Source organism: Barbus barbus (assembly GCF_936440315.1).
Source record: "Barbus barbus genome assembly, chromosome: 19".
Lineage (NCBI taxonomy): Eukaryota > Metazoa > Chordata > Actinopteri > Cypriniformes > Cyprinidae > Barbus > Barbus barbus.
This window is the reverse complement of record NC_136747.1, coordinates 25,218,035-25,234,365: the sequence shown is the minus strand read 5'-3', so window position 1 is coordinate 25,234,365 and position 16,331 is coordinate 25,218,035. Positions and strand designations below refer to the sequence as shown.

General features: G+C 43.3%; 1 pseudogene across 1 annotated transcript; it reads left to right on the top strand.

Moving 5' to 3' along the window:
- Window positions 1–11,864: 11,864 nt before the first annotated feature.
- Window positions 11,865–16,331, top strand: LOC306885825 (perforin-1-like; annotated as a pseudogene). The gene is made up of 4 exons: window positions 11,865–12,362; window positions 13,776–13,853; window positions 15,194–15,991; window positions 16,112–16,331. The product of its transcript is annotated as a perforin-1-like (transcript).

Here is a 16,331-nt window from a genome sequence, read left to right as displayed (position 1 = left end):
ACAAGTTCAGCCAGGTCTTCGTCATTTATTTCATTATTTCAAGGCAATGCAGTGCAGTTTTTATGCCGGTTGGTTTGTTTGGCCTGTTGTTCTTACACCAGAAAAGACCAGTTTGAAGATAAATCAAGTTGATGTATCCATTTTACCTTGATGCTCCAAATAGGACAGTATTATTCAGTTTTTACAGCCGTGCACTGAAATGACAAGAACATCACACAAAAACAAATTCAGACCACTCATCATGAATTAAACATGCAGAACTTTTTCAGTAGTGCTGATACCTTGCTTTTTAAGTTTTAATTTATCAGGCAGTTCCTTAAAATGAAACCATTTAAACATACACATGTATTTGTGTAGCGCCTGCCAGAATTGCAAACAAGACAGACTTCTCAGAATGTCTTACAAAAATTAATAATTGTAGTTTCCTGGCAGTAAAACGTGTGACAAAGTTAATATTAGCTGTGGAGGGTGACACAACCAAAAAGGAATTTAAAACAGAAATACAAATCAATCGAAGGACTGCAAACTAACATGGGATCTGGTCCGCTGTACCGGAAGTGAAAAAAAAGGCGGTGCAAAAAAAAAAAATGTCCTAGGCTGCGTCCGAAATCGCATACTTCCCTACTATATAGTATGCGAAAAACAGTATGCGAGAATTACCCGGATGACCTACTACTTCCGCCCGAATTCTGTAGTAGGCATACGATGGACACTTTACTATCCCATGAGGCCACGGGAGAGGAGGCGTCATATTCGAAAAATGGCGGAAAGCGGCGACGCGGCTGTTTTCAAGTGCAGTACCTCAGGGAAAAACGTTGTTCATTGTGGTTAAATTGCACTTTTTTAAAATAATCAAAGTAAACGGCTGACTTATTAAAGTTTAAATGTTGTAAATCGATGAGATGACTTCATGAACATGGCAGATGTAGTAAGTCCGAATTCCATTCATACTACCCTCGTTCATACTATATAGAACGTACTTTTTTAACGGTCGAGAAGTACATTTGAATTCAAATGTAGTACCTACACAAGTAGTATGCGGACGCATACTACTTGTGTATTTCGGACGCAGCCTTGGTGATGTGCGGAGTCTCAGCCTCATAGAATGTTGGCTAAACCGTAAGTCTGAAGGTCTGGCTACGCGAGACTATGCGTGGATGAGTTAAAACGTCACCCGAATCCGCAGCTTCAAATTAATTATCCACCTGCCAACCGCCCACACCTATATTTTTGTCTGATTTAGATAACCAGGGTTCATACGGTAATGAAAAACGCTCTCAGTTACTCACGTAACCTCGGTTCCCCGAAATGAGGGAACAAGACATTGCTATGGGAAATACCTTTTCCTCAAATACTACTGAAACCTTATTGAGTCACGCCAGTAAAACTGGCCAATGGCATTCAAGCGTGCGAAATATGAGCGGGAATCCCACTATAAGGCAGTGCTTGTACGTCATTCATTCAGAATCTTTGACTGAAGCAACTTGCATTCTAAGATCCTGAGCTCGGTGACATGGCAATAAGAGCAATGTCTCGTTCCCTCATTTCAGGGAGCTGAGGTTACGTGAGTAACCAAGAGCGTTCCCCTTCAAGTTCCCCTTCACTCTACACTGCTATGGGAACGTATAAAATCCTGCCATGTCACAGCGATGGAGCCTGGCTCGACTAAGTAGGTCAAGTTTCACATTCGGAGCCGTAATGAGAGCGGCAATGATATTTGCCGCTCTTGGTAAACATAGCTCAGGTCTACAGGACCTAGTCCAAACCATATAAAAGTCAGGGGGGGCGCGACAACTACACGAAGCCGCATCACACCAGATGCAGAGTTAACTCCGGTAAAACAGAGAATGTGAAATGGCGGCGGCTTCAGCGCTTTCACATATAGATTATTCACATATAGATTAGTTGAAATTGTTTAATTTCAATGAAATCATGTGTTATGATGCACGGCCGTAGTGGTGCTCAATAAGCAGAGTATGATGGTGATGAAGTCCTAAAAGACGTAGGGAACTATATCAAAACATTGTGATAAACTGTTAGGGACAGCATTGAATTGGTGGTGCTTCAATACAGGGTGTATACGACCTAGTCGAAACCACTGATACACATCTCAGATCATAGCTGAGGCTGAGTAGGTGCGTGCGCTGCTTGCACTGACAGTACATGTGAGGCAAGCGATGACACATCTAGGTTATAAAACCTCTCGAAAGTGCTGGGTGACGACCAGTCTGCCACCATACAAAAAGGGCGAGGAGGGTTCAGCCTTCTTGCTCCTTTTAAAAATCATATGATCAGGTAATTTCTGCCGATCGGGCGATTTTCGACGTGCGAGTGAAAGGCTGTTATAGCGGCCACATACACTTTCAATGTGGATGGCATATGATCACTATCAAATCGCTCTTGGAGGAAGGCAAGAATTATTGGTATTTGGAAGTTGATTGGGTCTTCGCCCCACGATACGCACCAACTTGAAAAAACTCTCCATTTATGGGTGTAAAGACGCCCCGTGGAAGGAGCCCTAGCCTCAGAGATAGTGTTCAACATGCGCTGAGGAAGTGCATCTGACATCAAGGCTCCATGACTCCAGATTTGGGTGCCATATCGTTCCTTGTGCTTGAGAGAGGAGGTCTCTCTTCAGTGGGATAGTCCACGGGGGGGCGGATCATAGCTGAGGCTGAGTAGGTGCGTGCGCTGCTCGCACTGACAGTGCATGCGAGGCAAGCGACGACACATCTAGGTTATAAAACCTTGCGAAAGTGCTGGCTGATGACCAGCCTGCCACCATACAAATGTCCTGAATAGACATGCCATTTGCCCAGGCCCAGGATGATGCGAATCCGTTGGTTGAGTGGGCCCGAAACCCTATGGGACATTCCGCGCCCTTAGAGCTGTAAGCCAAAGCAATTGCGTCGACGATCCAGTGTGACAGCCTTTGCTTGGACACAGGCAGTCCTTTTGTGGGTCCACCAAAATATACAAATAGCTGCTCCGAGAGTCTGAACTGTCTAGAGCTCTCGATATAAGTACACACCGCACGTACAGGGCACAGCAGGAGTGTTTTAAGCAGCTCCGTCCCGGTCGGTGTTTCGGGGCGGAAACAGTCAACTGCAAACAGTCGTGCGTCACTTTGACGTGCAAGGTGCCCGTGCATCATGCATTCTGTGGCACCCGGCTCTTTAACCAGAGCTGAAGCGGTCGCATATGTAGGAGCCCTATGTCACGGGATGCTGCGAGGGTGCCGTGGAAAAGACAGAGTCTAGGTCCAAATGCAGGTAAGGCTCTCTTTTAATCAGAAACAAAAAGGCCAACACGGCACAAAAAAACAAAGTAGTAACAGACTGGGATATGAGACGGCAACACAGTGCATGTATCCCAGACCAGAGCAAACACAAGAAACAAACAAGTTACAACCACAATTACAAATAATGCAACCAGGCCGAGTGGTGAGAGAAGGGAGACTATGGCCGTTTCTCAATACCAAGTTCGCAGAGTCTGGACTTACGTCCTTTCGAGTTTGGACTTGCCAAGTTTGACTCAGAAGAACGAACTCTCGAGGACGGGAGGACGAACTGAATTCTGGGTTATGGCCCGTATCAAGTCCGCACAAGTCACCTCTCGATGCATCCTCGGTAAAAGGGGCGGATCAAGAACACATCCGGGGATTTGAACTGGACTTGGCTAGATGTGAACTTTGAATTGGAACAGTACTTGGGCAGCGACTGATGACGTTTAACAAGTCCACAAGAACACAAGTACAGACAAGTACGCATATTGAGAAACGGCCTATATAGTCTGTGGCAATGGGGAACAGCTGGGGGTGTAATAATGTGACAGGTGTGTGTAGTTTAGAGGAGTGGAGTCCGGGAGGAAGGGAGATGGTGACCTCTGGTGGAGAAGGGAAGATCTGCCGGCCCCGGACTCATGACACCCTAGATTGCACACTGTCGAGGCAGCAGCCATCTGGCTGAGCGTCCTCTGAAAGCATTTTAGCGGGTAAGAACGCCCTAGTTTGAAGACTTCCGACAGACGCATTCGCATATTGATTGAGTTCAGCTCCACTCCTATAAAGTTCTGTTCTGGCTCGGTACCAGCATGCTCTTTTGCATATTTACAGTCAGCCCTAAGCTCTGAATATGAGCGAGGAGTCTGAGTTTGTCGCTGAGCAGCACGCTCTCTGATTGGGCTAAGACTAGCCAGTCATCAAGATAGTTTAGGATGCGTATTCCGCTCTGCTTCAGAGGAGAGAGAGTAGCGTCCATGCATTTTGTAAACGTGCGAGGGGCCAGGGATAAGCCGAAGGGCAGGACCGTGAATTGGTACGCTATCCCCTCAAATGCAAATCTCAGGAAGCGCCTGTGGCGGGGGGCTACCTGAATGTGAAAATAAGCATCCTTTAAATCCACGGAGATAAACCAATCTCTTGGCCTGATATGTGAGAGGATTTGTCTCAGCGTAATCATTTTGAACGAGCGCTTTGAAAGCGTGAATTCATTCAGCAGTCTCAGGTCCAAGATTGGGTGGAGTCCGCCGTCTTTCTTTGGCACCAGAAAATAACGGCTGTAGAAGCCGCTCTCGCGGTCTGTGAGGGGTACTGCCTCCACAGCACGCTTTGCGAGAAGATTGTGTATCTCCTCTCGCAGAAGTGAGGCATTCCGCTCCCGTACAGTGGACATTAACACACTGTTGAAACGGGGCGGTCTGCGGAAGAAATGAAGCATGTAGCCGTTCTTTATTGATTTCATAACCCACTCTGATACCCCTGGCAGTTCCTGCCACGCTTCTGTGAACTGTGACAGTGGGCGAGGCGAACTGCACACCGTGAGGGATAGCTCACCGTTGGGGGGCGGGGAGTTTAATACCACACGAGTGTGAGAGTGAGTGATGGGGGTGAGGGGAGTGAGAGGAGGAAAATTGCCTTGATACTGAGGTGAGTTTTGTATTTTTTTCGACTTTATTGCACTGCATAGTGGAACAGTCAAAACACAAACATGACAATTGCTCTCGCCACCCGCAGGCGGGCATGGTGAGCACACACAGCGTAGCGAGCGAACTTCTTCAGTGGCTCGTCTTCAACGCTGGGTACAGCTTTCCTCCTCCGAGAGACAGCATCAGGAACGTGGCTTTGATTCTGGTGCCGATGGCCTGCCGTGTCTGTCTCTGGCCCTTCGAGCCCTGATGGCACTTCGGCCACTGTCTTGACCTCACCGCTGGCTCATGTTCGCACCGAAGAGCAGCAGAAGAGGCATGCAGGCTTCCCGCACGCTGCGCTGAGGAGGAGCGGGAAGGTTTCGTGCCGGCGCGCTTTGGCAGGAAGTGGCTAATGGCCTTCGACTGCTTCTGCGCTTCAATGAAGCGTTCCGTGAACGTCTACATCGCTGCGCCGAAGAGACCTGAGGGATTCACGGGAGCATCCAGAAGGGCCGTTTTCTCAGAGTCCTTCAACTCGGTCAGAGTAAGCCACAGGTGACGCTTAGGAGCTCGACATTACTGTGAAGGAGGTCCCCTGTGTCGTGCAGTGTAATCCAGCGGGCTCTTGGACCACTCCTCTCTCGCAGACGCTGCCACCGAAATGGCATCCTCCTCCTCTTCAGTGCCCTCCATGGCACCGAAAGACAACACATGTTGAGCGTCGGGGGAGGGGCAGAGATCGGCGGTCATGAAGCGCACTGGAAGAGGACCTGCAGCAGGGGGGTGAGGAGCGCGTGGGCACTGAGCCGGTGCGGGCTTGTCACCTGATCCTGACAGATCCGCATCAGAAACTCGCGGCTGCTGAGGAAGAGCGCGGCAGAGCTAGTTGGACGAGTTCATTGCCTTGGACGATGGCCACACGGAGCTTGAGAGTCCGGAGACTCTCTGCAGTGGGGGCAGTCCGACCCCCCCAAGCGCCGACTCTGCGTGGGCGCAACCCAGGCAGAAGACACACGATTCGTGGCCATCAGAAGATTCCATTGGCTCCACACAGGAGAGGCAATCACGAGTCATCTTTGCTTCCGAAGCTCACCGGAACACAGCAGGGGAAGAGAAGGCGTGTCCGCTGCAGCGTGTAGATCACGGGGAGTAGTTTTTTTCTTGTTGACAGGTTTCTTGCTTCTAGTAGAAGGTTGGCTGAAGGAAAAGATTCTGAATGAATGACGTGCAAGCACTGCCTTATATAGAGTGAGATTCCCACTCATATTTTGCGCGCTTGAAAGCCATTGGCCAGTTTTACTGGCGTGATTCAATAAGGCTTCAGTAGTATTGAAGGAAAAGGTATTTCCCATAGCAATGTAGAGTGACCGAATTGAAGGGGAACCTAGAAAAGTCATGGAATTGTAAAACAGCAATTTCTAGGCCTTGAAGGTTTTGGAAAAATAAATAAATAAACCCAGAAAGTTTTGGGAAAGTCATGTATCACAATTCTCTGTACAATAGAATTATGTTTAATCAGGTCCTGAATTTCGGTGCGGGATTGCGCAAATATTCCCACAGTTTTAGACTTTAAAATGAGGGAAATTCCTGCATAACATTTATTTAATATAGCGTGTAGGTTAGATGAGTAAATAAATTCACACAAACCATCAGATCAAATCAGTCATTTGAAAACAACGTGAGTGATTCAGTTTACCACGTCTTCTCTCTTGACCTTCTCTTCACATCGGTGCATCTAGTGCCGCTGCACGCTGCGATTCAAGACTATAGCTCACGTTTCGATACAGTTGACAGAATTGTCAATTGCCTAATCGGTCATTGTTGCATAGTCACAAAAATTTTATATTTGCACGTCTTTTTAAGCCTTTTGGTATTCGCACACTCCAGAGGAGCTTTTCTGTGCGCTCACAGTCACAACCAAAGCAAAGCTTGTTGTGCTTAAATGGCCAAATACACACAAAAGAATGTCAAAATGGTCATCCTGCCGAGTATCCTCATAAGCAATGTCGATTTTGTCTTAAATTAATGTAAACAGTTGCGAATGAAAACGCATGTGTATAAGCATTGGATCCGTGAAATAGGGCTTGTGACAGCAGCCTAATAAAGCTGTGCCGTCTGTCATTAATGTTAATAAAACAACAAAAGACAGAGAAAATCCCTCACTGCTCTTGACTAAATAATGTTTTGTTGAATAACCTTAATGTTAATTTACAGTTTATTCAATTCCTGTAGCCTATTTAAAACACGTTCATATTTTAGAAAATGTAGTTAATATTTGCATTATTAATGATTTATCTTATCCACCCGCAAATAATCAGACTGCAATTTTTTATTACCCGACCCACGCGACCCACTAATCACTAGGATTAGACGTCCATTATTGTTCATTTGTCATAAAGCAGAAGATTTTCTGTGGCTATCATCTGAGAGGAGACAAGACATCGAGCACTCATTCATGCACTTGGGGATCCCATTGCAGAGGTGAATTAATGACAGGTGACGAGACGCAATAAACACCTGCCCTTCATCTGCGCGCAATGTTACCAGCTGTACAATGACAAAAGCGCATCGCATTAATATTAATATGGCCCTATTGCTTCGTAACATTACGCAGGTATTCACACCACCTATTTAATAAACATAAGCTCACTCCTTCCCAGTAGTAGAAATTGTAAATTCATCAGCAGTAGTCTATAGCACCTTCTCAGCCAATCGTTTAGTGCTACTGTTTGAACATCTCATTACGTTATTAATATTCATGAGCCTCTCAGGATACCAGTCGTATTCCACTATGTGAGGCTGAGGGACCGTGTCACATCATAGTATCGTGATAGTCTCTTATATGCAGTAATAACTGTGTTGTTATTTGCTTATGTTAGCTTATTAAATGCATTAACAGCCCTAAGATTGTGATTTGTTACAACCCATAACATCATAAAGTGAGATTAATATTATAAACCCGTTTTCCACCATTGTTCTGTGTATTTTAACTTCTAAGATTGAAATAAATAAAATAAAACGCTTAGTATTGTTCAGGTAAAATTTCATGTTCAAGTCAGTGAATTCATCAACAGGGTGGCGGCGGGCTTGAGAGAGCCGCGGACAGCAGACTTGGCTGAGGATCGGGCAGCGGGCTGGTTCTGGCTCGGGGCAGGACACTCTCTACATCAGAGGATCCCTTTCCTCCAGCTTAGTCCTGTGGTGTCTGGGAGGTCCACGGGATCAGGCAGTTCAGGAGGCCATGGCAGTGCAGGGAACTCAGGAAGCCCTGGCTGGGTGGGCTATACGCCCCCAATTTCCTTGAGGGAAATGAAAGGCTCAGAGGCCCTCCGTGGGCTATACTCGGGAACTGGAGCCTTCTCAGGGCCAAACAAGGAATCAGGAGCCCTTCCTGGGCTTAACTCGGGATCAGGAGCCCTTCTTGGGCTAAAGAAGGGATCAGGAGCCCTTCCTGGGCTAAACAACGAATCAGGAGCCCTTCCTGGGCTTAACTCAGGATCAGGAGCCTTCTCAGGGAGAGGCTCGGAATCTGAGGTCCCTACTGGGCCGATCAGAAGACCAACTGCCCTCCTTGGGCTGAACGTGGTGACCGGGGCAATTTCAAGGGTGAATTCAGGAACCGCTTCTATTGAGGCAGCCGGAGAAGTAAGCAGCTTGGGAATGGCCTCCGTGGCCATAACAAGAGAAGCTGCCAGCTTATGAGGGACCCCAACAGACAAGACATGACAAGACAAGACCGACAAGATCTGTTTCTGAGGACACAACAAGACTTCTGGGGACATGACTTGACTTTGGTCAAGGACTAGAGCCATCATAGGAGCATGCTTTCCAGGAGCGGGCATTGGATGGCGCTCTGGCGGATGCTTTCGAGGAGCGAGCACTGGAGGGCACTGTCGAGGAACAGGCTCTGGAGGGCACTGTCAAGGAGCGGGCCCTGGAGGGCGCTCTGGACACGCAGGCACAGCAAAGTGCTTTCGAGGGGCTGGCACTGGAGTGTGCGCTGGGCTGGAGTGAGCCGTGACTGGAAGGTTTAAAAAAAAACAATGGAAACAAAACAGGGGAAAAAAGGCACTGCTCACTTTCGGTTAAGGTCCAGTATTCTGTCACGGTTCGGCTGCTATAGTGCGTGAACAAGGAGACGAAGTCACAGGCACAGTCTTTATTTGACAAGATAGCCAGGAACACACATGTAGAGCGGGGTGACAATTCAATACTAGACCAGAAACACAAGGCAGAACACACTATAAATACTGAACATAATGAGGGGATGACCAGACACAGCTACAACCAAATTAACTGACAATCAAACTAAACGAGGACAGGAAACAGGAAGGATCAAATATGGGCATGTGGGGAACAAAACACAAGACACAACAAACACAAGCCTGACATTATGAGATTCACAGTTCTGAGAAAAAGTAAGCCTTGCAAGATATAAGCTGAATCGTGAGATGTAACTGCAGAATTGCAGTCTTATTTACAAAATAAAATGATTATTTTGTGTGCCACAGAAGAAAGCAAGTTGTGAGTTTGGTACAATATGAGGATGAATAAATTATGAAAATTCTGATTTTGGGTGTTAATAATTTACTTGAAATAAAAACATATTAGATTAAATAAAGTAAAATCAATAAAAAGATGTATTGATAGCATCCTTTAATAGGAGAAAAACAATATCATGCGTGCGTTTTACCCCCTGGGGTCCTGTGTCGCCACTTGCTACAGGGACTACTGTAGCATTGAGATGCAGCTTGGCAGGCATTTAAGACAGACTGCAAGTTTCTCCCTCCACTGCCGCTGCACTCAGTGACCTGTACGTGGGACATAAATTGCAGCACAGAATGCAAAATAACAAGCCCTCCTGCAGCAGTGTGCTCAATGCAGCCTAAGCAATCATTCCAGTGGCGTGTTAAAGAAATAGTTCATCCAAAAATGAAATATGTCATCATTTGCTCACCCTCATCCCATGTGATTTCACTCCTCCTTGTGGAACACAAAACAACATACCAACTTGACAAAGACGCAGCATAAAAGTATCATAAAGTAATCCATACTTTTTCATTTTAATTTCCTTTCCTTCTCTTATTCATTGTCTTTGTGTGATGAGCCGATGAAACAGGTTTGAACTGACACAAGGATAAAATGTTTGTTTTTTTCCCATTTTTGTGTGAACTGTTCCCACATCTTGCATTGCTCATAGTAAAGTTTGTTTTTCACCACAGGCCTGTCAGAACGAAGGACTTTACAACTGATGTAACATCTGGGTCGGACTCAGCTACGCTGTTGGTGTAAATGGGTTAACCCATATTCCACAGCAAGTGATCATGGCCTAGATCACAATCGGGACTAAACCACGATCTGATGCTGTGTGGCACTAGTAACCAAAGTTATAAATCATATATATTTTGAATGCAATTTGCTATTAATGCCATTAGGAAAGTTTGGTTATTATAAATGGGTCAAATACAACTGAGTACTAATTCAAAGTGGATGGTGTGCCAGGGTAATGTGGCTTTTTTGATAGCTGCTTGGATAAAAAAAAAAAAAAAAAGAACACTGACTAGATGCTAAATAGAAAGTGGCCCTTGGCAAACCGAAAGTGAGCTTCAGAATAAATTAATCTAATCATACAAAGAGTTTTCGTTGCTATGATCAATGGCTGTATGAAACCAGTAGCCAAACCTGATTGTTCTTGAGGATGCAAGGGAAAAAATAACAATTTTGCTGAAGGTTTGTCAGAGCTTTCTTACTATTGAATGCAAATGAATTTGAATTCATTGTTTTCAATTATTTCTAATCTTAAAGCTATTGTTTGGCTTCAAGAATTTTGGACCAAGATTTTGAGAGCACCCTGGGAACTTTCACATAAATTTGTGCTGTAGATGTAGTACTATAATTACTGGTATGATAAGATATATGAACACTGAAATTGAATAAATGTGGTTCAATAAATGCGAGATGGTTGAAACTGAAGAGTCAAAGCCTAATCGTTCTCAAATGCTTTGATGATATGATTAGAGAACCAGCAGTTTACACACCATTTCTGCAGACATTGCAGACAAGAGGTGTGAAAAACTTCTGTTTCTTTCTAAAATTGTTTAGATGCAGAACGAAGCCCAAGTGTCCACAACATTAATTTTATTGATCCCATTCACAGAGATTCAATAATGTTTACAAGTAAACTTACACAGTTACTATGAGGTTCAAAAATACAGAATAAGTGGTTGGTTCATTCCTCTAAAATCCCTAAAAGCACAGAGTATAGCGAGACTGACCCTTTCCAATTTTCATCCAAGTAAGATAAGAACCAATCAAGCACAGATCCAGAGATGCCAATCGCAGCCAGTGCAGAGGTCAACAGTCTGCAATTTAATGCATTAAACACAGCAGACAGAAAACTGAATCAAGACTGATATCAAATATTGATTAGTACGACCCTGCAGTGTGAGCTTCACTAGTAGAAGACTATATGTCATGATTCATTTGCAGTAAGTGCACCTCATTGTCATTGAGAAATGCAGGCTGCAATACAAACCATAGCTTTAAAACAGGGTTCTCTCATGCTTACTGTTAGGATGCAGTTATGTTTTATTATTGCATCTCATACTGAAGCAGTTTCTGTTATTTTGATGTTGCATAATTCATATAACTTCATTTGATCTATTTGACATAAGCATTTATAAATTACTTCATGTAATAAAGTAATTTTAGAGAGAAACAGAAGTTCTTCTCTTTTTATATATGGTGAAATACTTGAGAAATATGTTTGCTTTTTCTCTTTTTTTGACATTTGATTGGATATTTTGTTGTGTAATGCAAAGACATTCAGACATTTTACTTGTAAAGTGTCCATAGTTCTTGGGGCCATAAGACTGTTTATTTAAATCAAAGTCTTATAATTAAAATTCCTCTTTATTCTACTCATTTTCTCACTCCCGTTCAGCCTGCGGTTGCAAATGGCTCCCCTGCTGTTGCTCCTCTGTCTTCCCATTGCCCTCTGTTGCGAAACAGCCCCCAGCACAGAGTGCAAAAAGCTTCCCTTCATACCCGGACATAATTTGGTGGGAGAAGGCTTCGACATTGTGCGAATGAAGACCACCGGAGGTTTTGTGGTGGACGTGTGGACCTACATGAGCGGAGGAGAGCATGGTAACTGCAGTCTGTGTGATAAACTGCTCGACGAGAAGCTGAAGTTGCCAGCTTCGGTGGTCGACTGGCGGATCAAGGTGCAGTGCCAACGTAGCCTCAGCGCCAAGGTGTATGAATCGACCAGCTCGGTTCTTAAGGACACCACCAGTTCCACCACTTCCAGCTGGAAGATTGGGCTGAGTGTACCCATGGTGGCAAGTGTGGCTGTCGGTGGCACTCATTCACGTTCGGCCAGGTTTGCCAAAAGTCTCAGCACAAGACAAGTACTCCTTCACAAGCCACTCCTTCTCCTGTCGATACTACTCGTAAGTCCTGGTGTATTTGTGTGTGTGTGTGTGTATGATTTTTAGGCCTCCAAAAAGGGATTTTTCACAGCAATGCCATGGAAAAACCATTTTGGGTTCCCAAAAGAACCTTTCATTGAACAGTTCTTAAAAAAATGATGGAAAGCATCCATGGATGTTAAAGGTTCTTCATGGAACCATAAAGAACCAATCAAGAGCCTTTATTTTTAAGAATGAATAGTGAAAAAAGGTTCTTTAGAAATTAAAATTAATATGTTCTTCACACTAAGAAAAAATAGTTATTTCACTGCATCACTGAAAAAAAACCAAACAAAAACTTTTGGAACAATTATTTTTAAGGGTGTATGGATGTTGTCTATTGAGAAAATGGTTTTAAATGTAATTGGCTATGAGTATTGGATATCTTTGGTCTAATAAGGAAAAACGCCAGGGTCTTTTTAAACCCCAGATTAAGCTACCTTAAATGCCGGGTAAAGTGGAAAACACTTTTTAAAAAAACACAGTATTAAGGTGCTAGCTTTAAATTGTGAGGTGAAACTCTATGATTGGTAATTGATAGGTAAATTTTCATGAGCGTGAGACTTTAATGTGTGATGTTTTGTTTCATCACTGGCAGAAAATTGTTCAAAATGTTGCAAATATAGTTTAAACTGGAGTGATGAACAGACAAAAAGTATTATTCTTCAGTATTTCAGCAGATTTATTGACCTCATAAATATGCAAATCATTACATTAGGGTTTACAAATGTGCACTGTAAAATTTAAAAACGTGACTACCCTGGATTAATTATAAAAGATAAAAACTTGCATTGGTTTGATATATAAAGTCGCAATTATGAGATTTCATTTCACAATTATTACAGATAAAGCTGCATATTTCAAGATCTAGACCTTAGCAAGTGTAGCACCATATTTAATTTTTGTCAGGAATGAAAACAAGGCTGTAATAGAAGTACAGTGTGTAATGGATTGTGCCATTGTTTTGTGCCAATTTTTTTTTAAACAACAGTAAAAGCTGTCACTGGGGCAGTACCTTTTCAAAATTTACACTTTTGTACCTTTAAGGTACCAATATGGAACATTTAGGTACAAAGGTATATCTTCAAAAAAGGTATACCGATGACAGTGTAGAGCTTTATACAATCTGTGCTACTGTAAATATTGTAAATCTATCCCTCACAGCCTTGTTTTAATCTGCCAAAAAAAGCAGTATGTAGTCTAATCTGACTGTAAACCTCTATAAAGTCACAATTAACCTGTTTTTTTGTTGTTGTTGTTTTTAACTATGGCAGAAGCAGGCGTCCATATTGAACAAAGTAAAATGTGTTACAAGATATGAGATAGGGTTACATTAGTCCGGAGTTTGTACTGACGCTGAAGCATGAAAGGCCAATAAAACTTTTCTTTCTTTTCTTTTTGTCTTCAGGCTGAACCTCCAATGACCAAAGAATTTTTGAAGTACATCACATCACTTCCTGCTAAATACAATAAGTTCAACGAGCTCAATCTACGCATGCGCTGATTCTCTGCTATTTTCAATATACATGTTGCCTCTTGGTAATATTATTAGAAAATACGGGATTAGTTTTCATTGTTATGCTGATGATACTCAACTATATATCTCAACAAGACCAGATAAAACTTCTCAACTAAGCTAATAGATTGTGTTAAAAATGTTAAAGATTGGATGACCAATAATTTCCTCCTATTAAATTCAGATAAGACAGAGATATTACTTATTGGACCAAAAAAACAGTACACAGAATCTCTTGGGATTACAATTTACAACTAGACGGATACACTTACGTCCTCTAAAGCCAAAAATCTGGGTGTTATATTAGACAGCTTTTTCCCATGTTACAAAAACAGCATTCTTCCATCTTAGAAACATTGCCATGCTTCGAAACATGCTACCTGTTTCTGATGCAGAAAAGCTAGTTCATGCATTCATGACCTCTAGACTGGACTATTGTAATGCACTGTTAGCTGGTTGTCCTGCATCTTCAATAAACAAGCTACAGATAGTCCAAAATGCAGCGGCTAGAGTTCTTACCAGGTCAAGAAAATATTATCATATTACCCCAATTTTACAGTCTCTGCATTGGCTACCTATTAAGTTCCATATCATTTACAAAATATTATTACTTTCCTATAAGGCCCTAAATGGTTTAGCTCCTGCGTACCTAACTTGTCTTCTACCACGCTACAATCCAACCCGCTCCCTAAGATCGCAAAACTCTGGACTTTTGGTAGTAAGTCCACTAAAGGATGTAGAGCTTTTCACATTTGGCTCCCAAACTCTGGAATAGCCTTCCTGATAACGTTCGGTGTTCAGATACACTCTCTCTGTTTAAATCTAGATTAAAGACACATCTCTTTAGCCAAGCATTCACATAATGCATATTATAATATTGTACTGCAGTTATATCTGATCAAATGTACATTATTATTATTATTCTTTAGCTTGGGTTGAACAAATAATTTTTGCTTAGATGGAACAGCAGCTACGCTAATTATGTCTCTATTTGTTTCTCTGTTTCTGCCACAGGATTAACATCAGAATTACAGAAGCTTCAGTCTGGATCCAACCCTTAAATGATCTGAGATGACCGAACACCTGAGAAATGATGATGCCAACCCCTGAGAGGACCTCAGAGGATGCCAAAACTCAGACAACATACAGAATTACCAAATTTTGCCATAAGTTAAATATATTAAGGTTCTGCAATATATAAATATATTGTGGAAACTTAATTTCCTGTGGAGCTGCTTTGCAATGATTTGTATCGTAAAAAGTGGTATACAAATAAACTTGAACTTAAATACGACAGCCAGTCAGAAAGCACGTACAACCATTTAATCTCAATCTACAGGACATATTTCTTGCGGAGAGTCGACCTGGGCGGCCACGTTCGTTCAACCACAGTTTTGAAGACCTGCCAGGTTTCCATGAAGGGTCTGTCGGTACATGACGTGAGCAACTGCTTATCGGCGGAGGCATCCGTCGTCATTAAGGGCGTGGAGGTGAGTGGGCAGGCAAGCTACTGCAAAAGTAAACAAAAGCAACTGGAAAGGGGCAACAGCTTCAGTGGCTCCTTCTCCAACCGAGTCACTGAAATACTGGGCGGCAATGGTGAGCAGCAAGACATCATCTTCACTCCAAGCAACATTAGTGGTTATGGCATGTGGCTCAAGTCATTGAGGAAAATCCCTGGAGTGGTCTCCTACACCTTGAGCTCATTGCATATGCTGGTGAAAAACGACCCAGCTAGACGTGCCAGTCTCCAAGCGGCCATCAGCAAGTACATCACAAAAAGCGCCATATCTACTGCTTGCCCCTCCAGCTGCAAAGTGGGCCATCGTGTCAATAACTGCGCATGCAAATGCAATGGTCATCAAAGCGTTGATAGCAACTGCTGCCCGAGTAAGCCAGGAGTGGCCACGCTGATCGTGACCGTGTTGAGCGCAAAGGGATTATGGGGAGACTATTTCACCAAAACTGATGGTTATGTGAAAGTGTTCTATGGAAGCAAAGCATATGAGACCCCTGTGATTATGAACAATGACTTTCCTCAGTGGAACTACAAAATAAATGGTCAAACTGTGGATCTGATTCAGAGAACACAAGTGTTTATTTTCGCAAAACCTAATCTTAGTTTCGGTTTCTGTCATTAAATGGAAACTTTGTGGAACTTCAAATGCAAAAAATGTTGTTTGTACTTCATATCATGTTTATGCTTGTCTTACAGGCATTTGAGAGTTGAGGTGTGGGACCGTGACAACTGGTTTGATGATGATCTGTTGGGAAAGGGTTCTCTTGTCCCAAACAAAGGAACCAATCAATAGGCATCGTTTAAATTAAACCACAGCTCTCTTTTGATCTCCTATACTGCAACGTGTGGCCCATGTCTTACAAGGTCTTTCTGTGAGAAATACGCTCCTGGTGACGGTACTCTAAAACATTTTTAA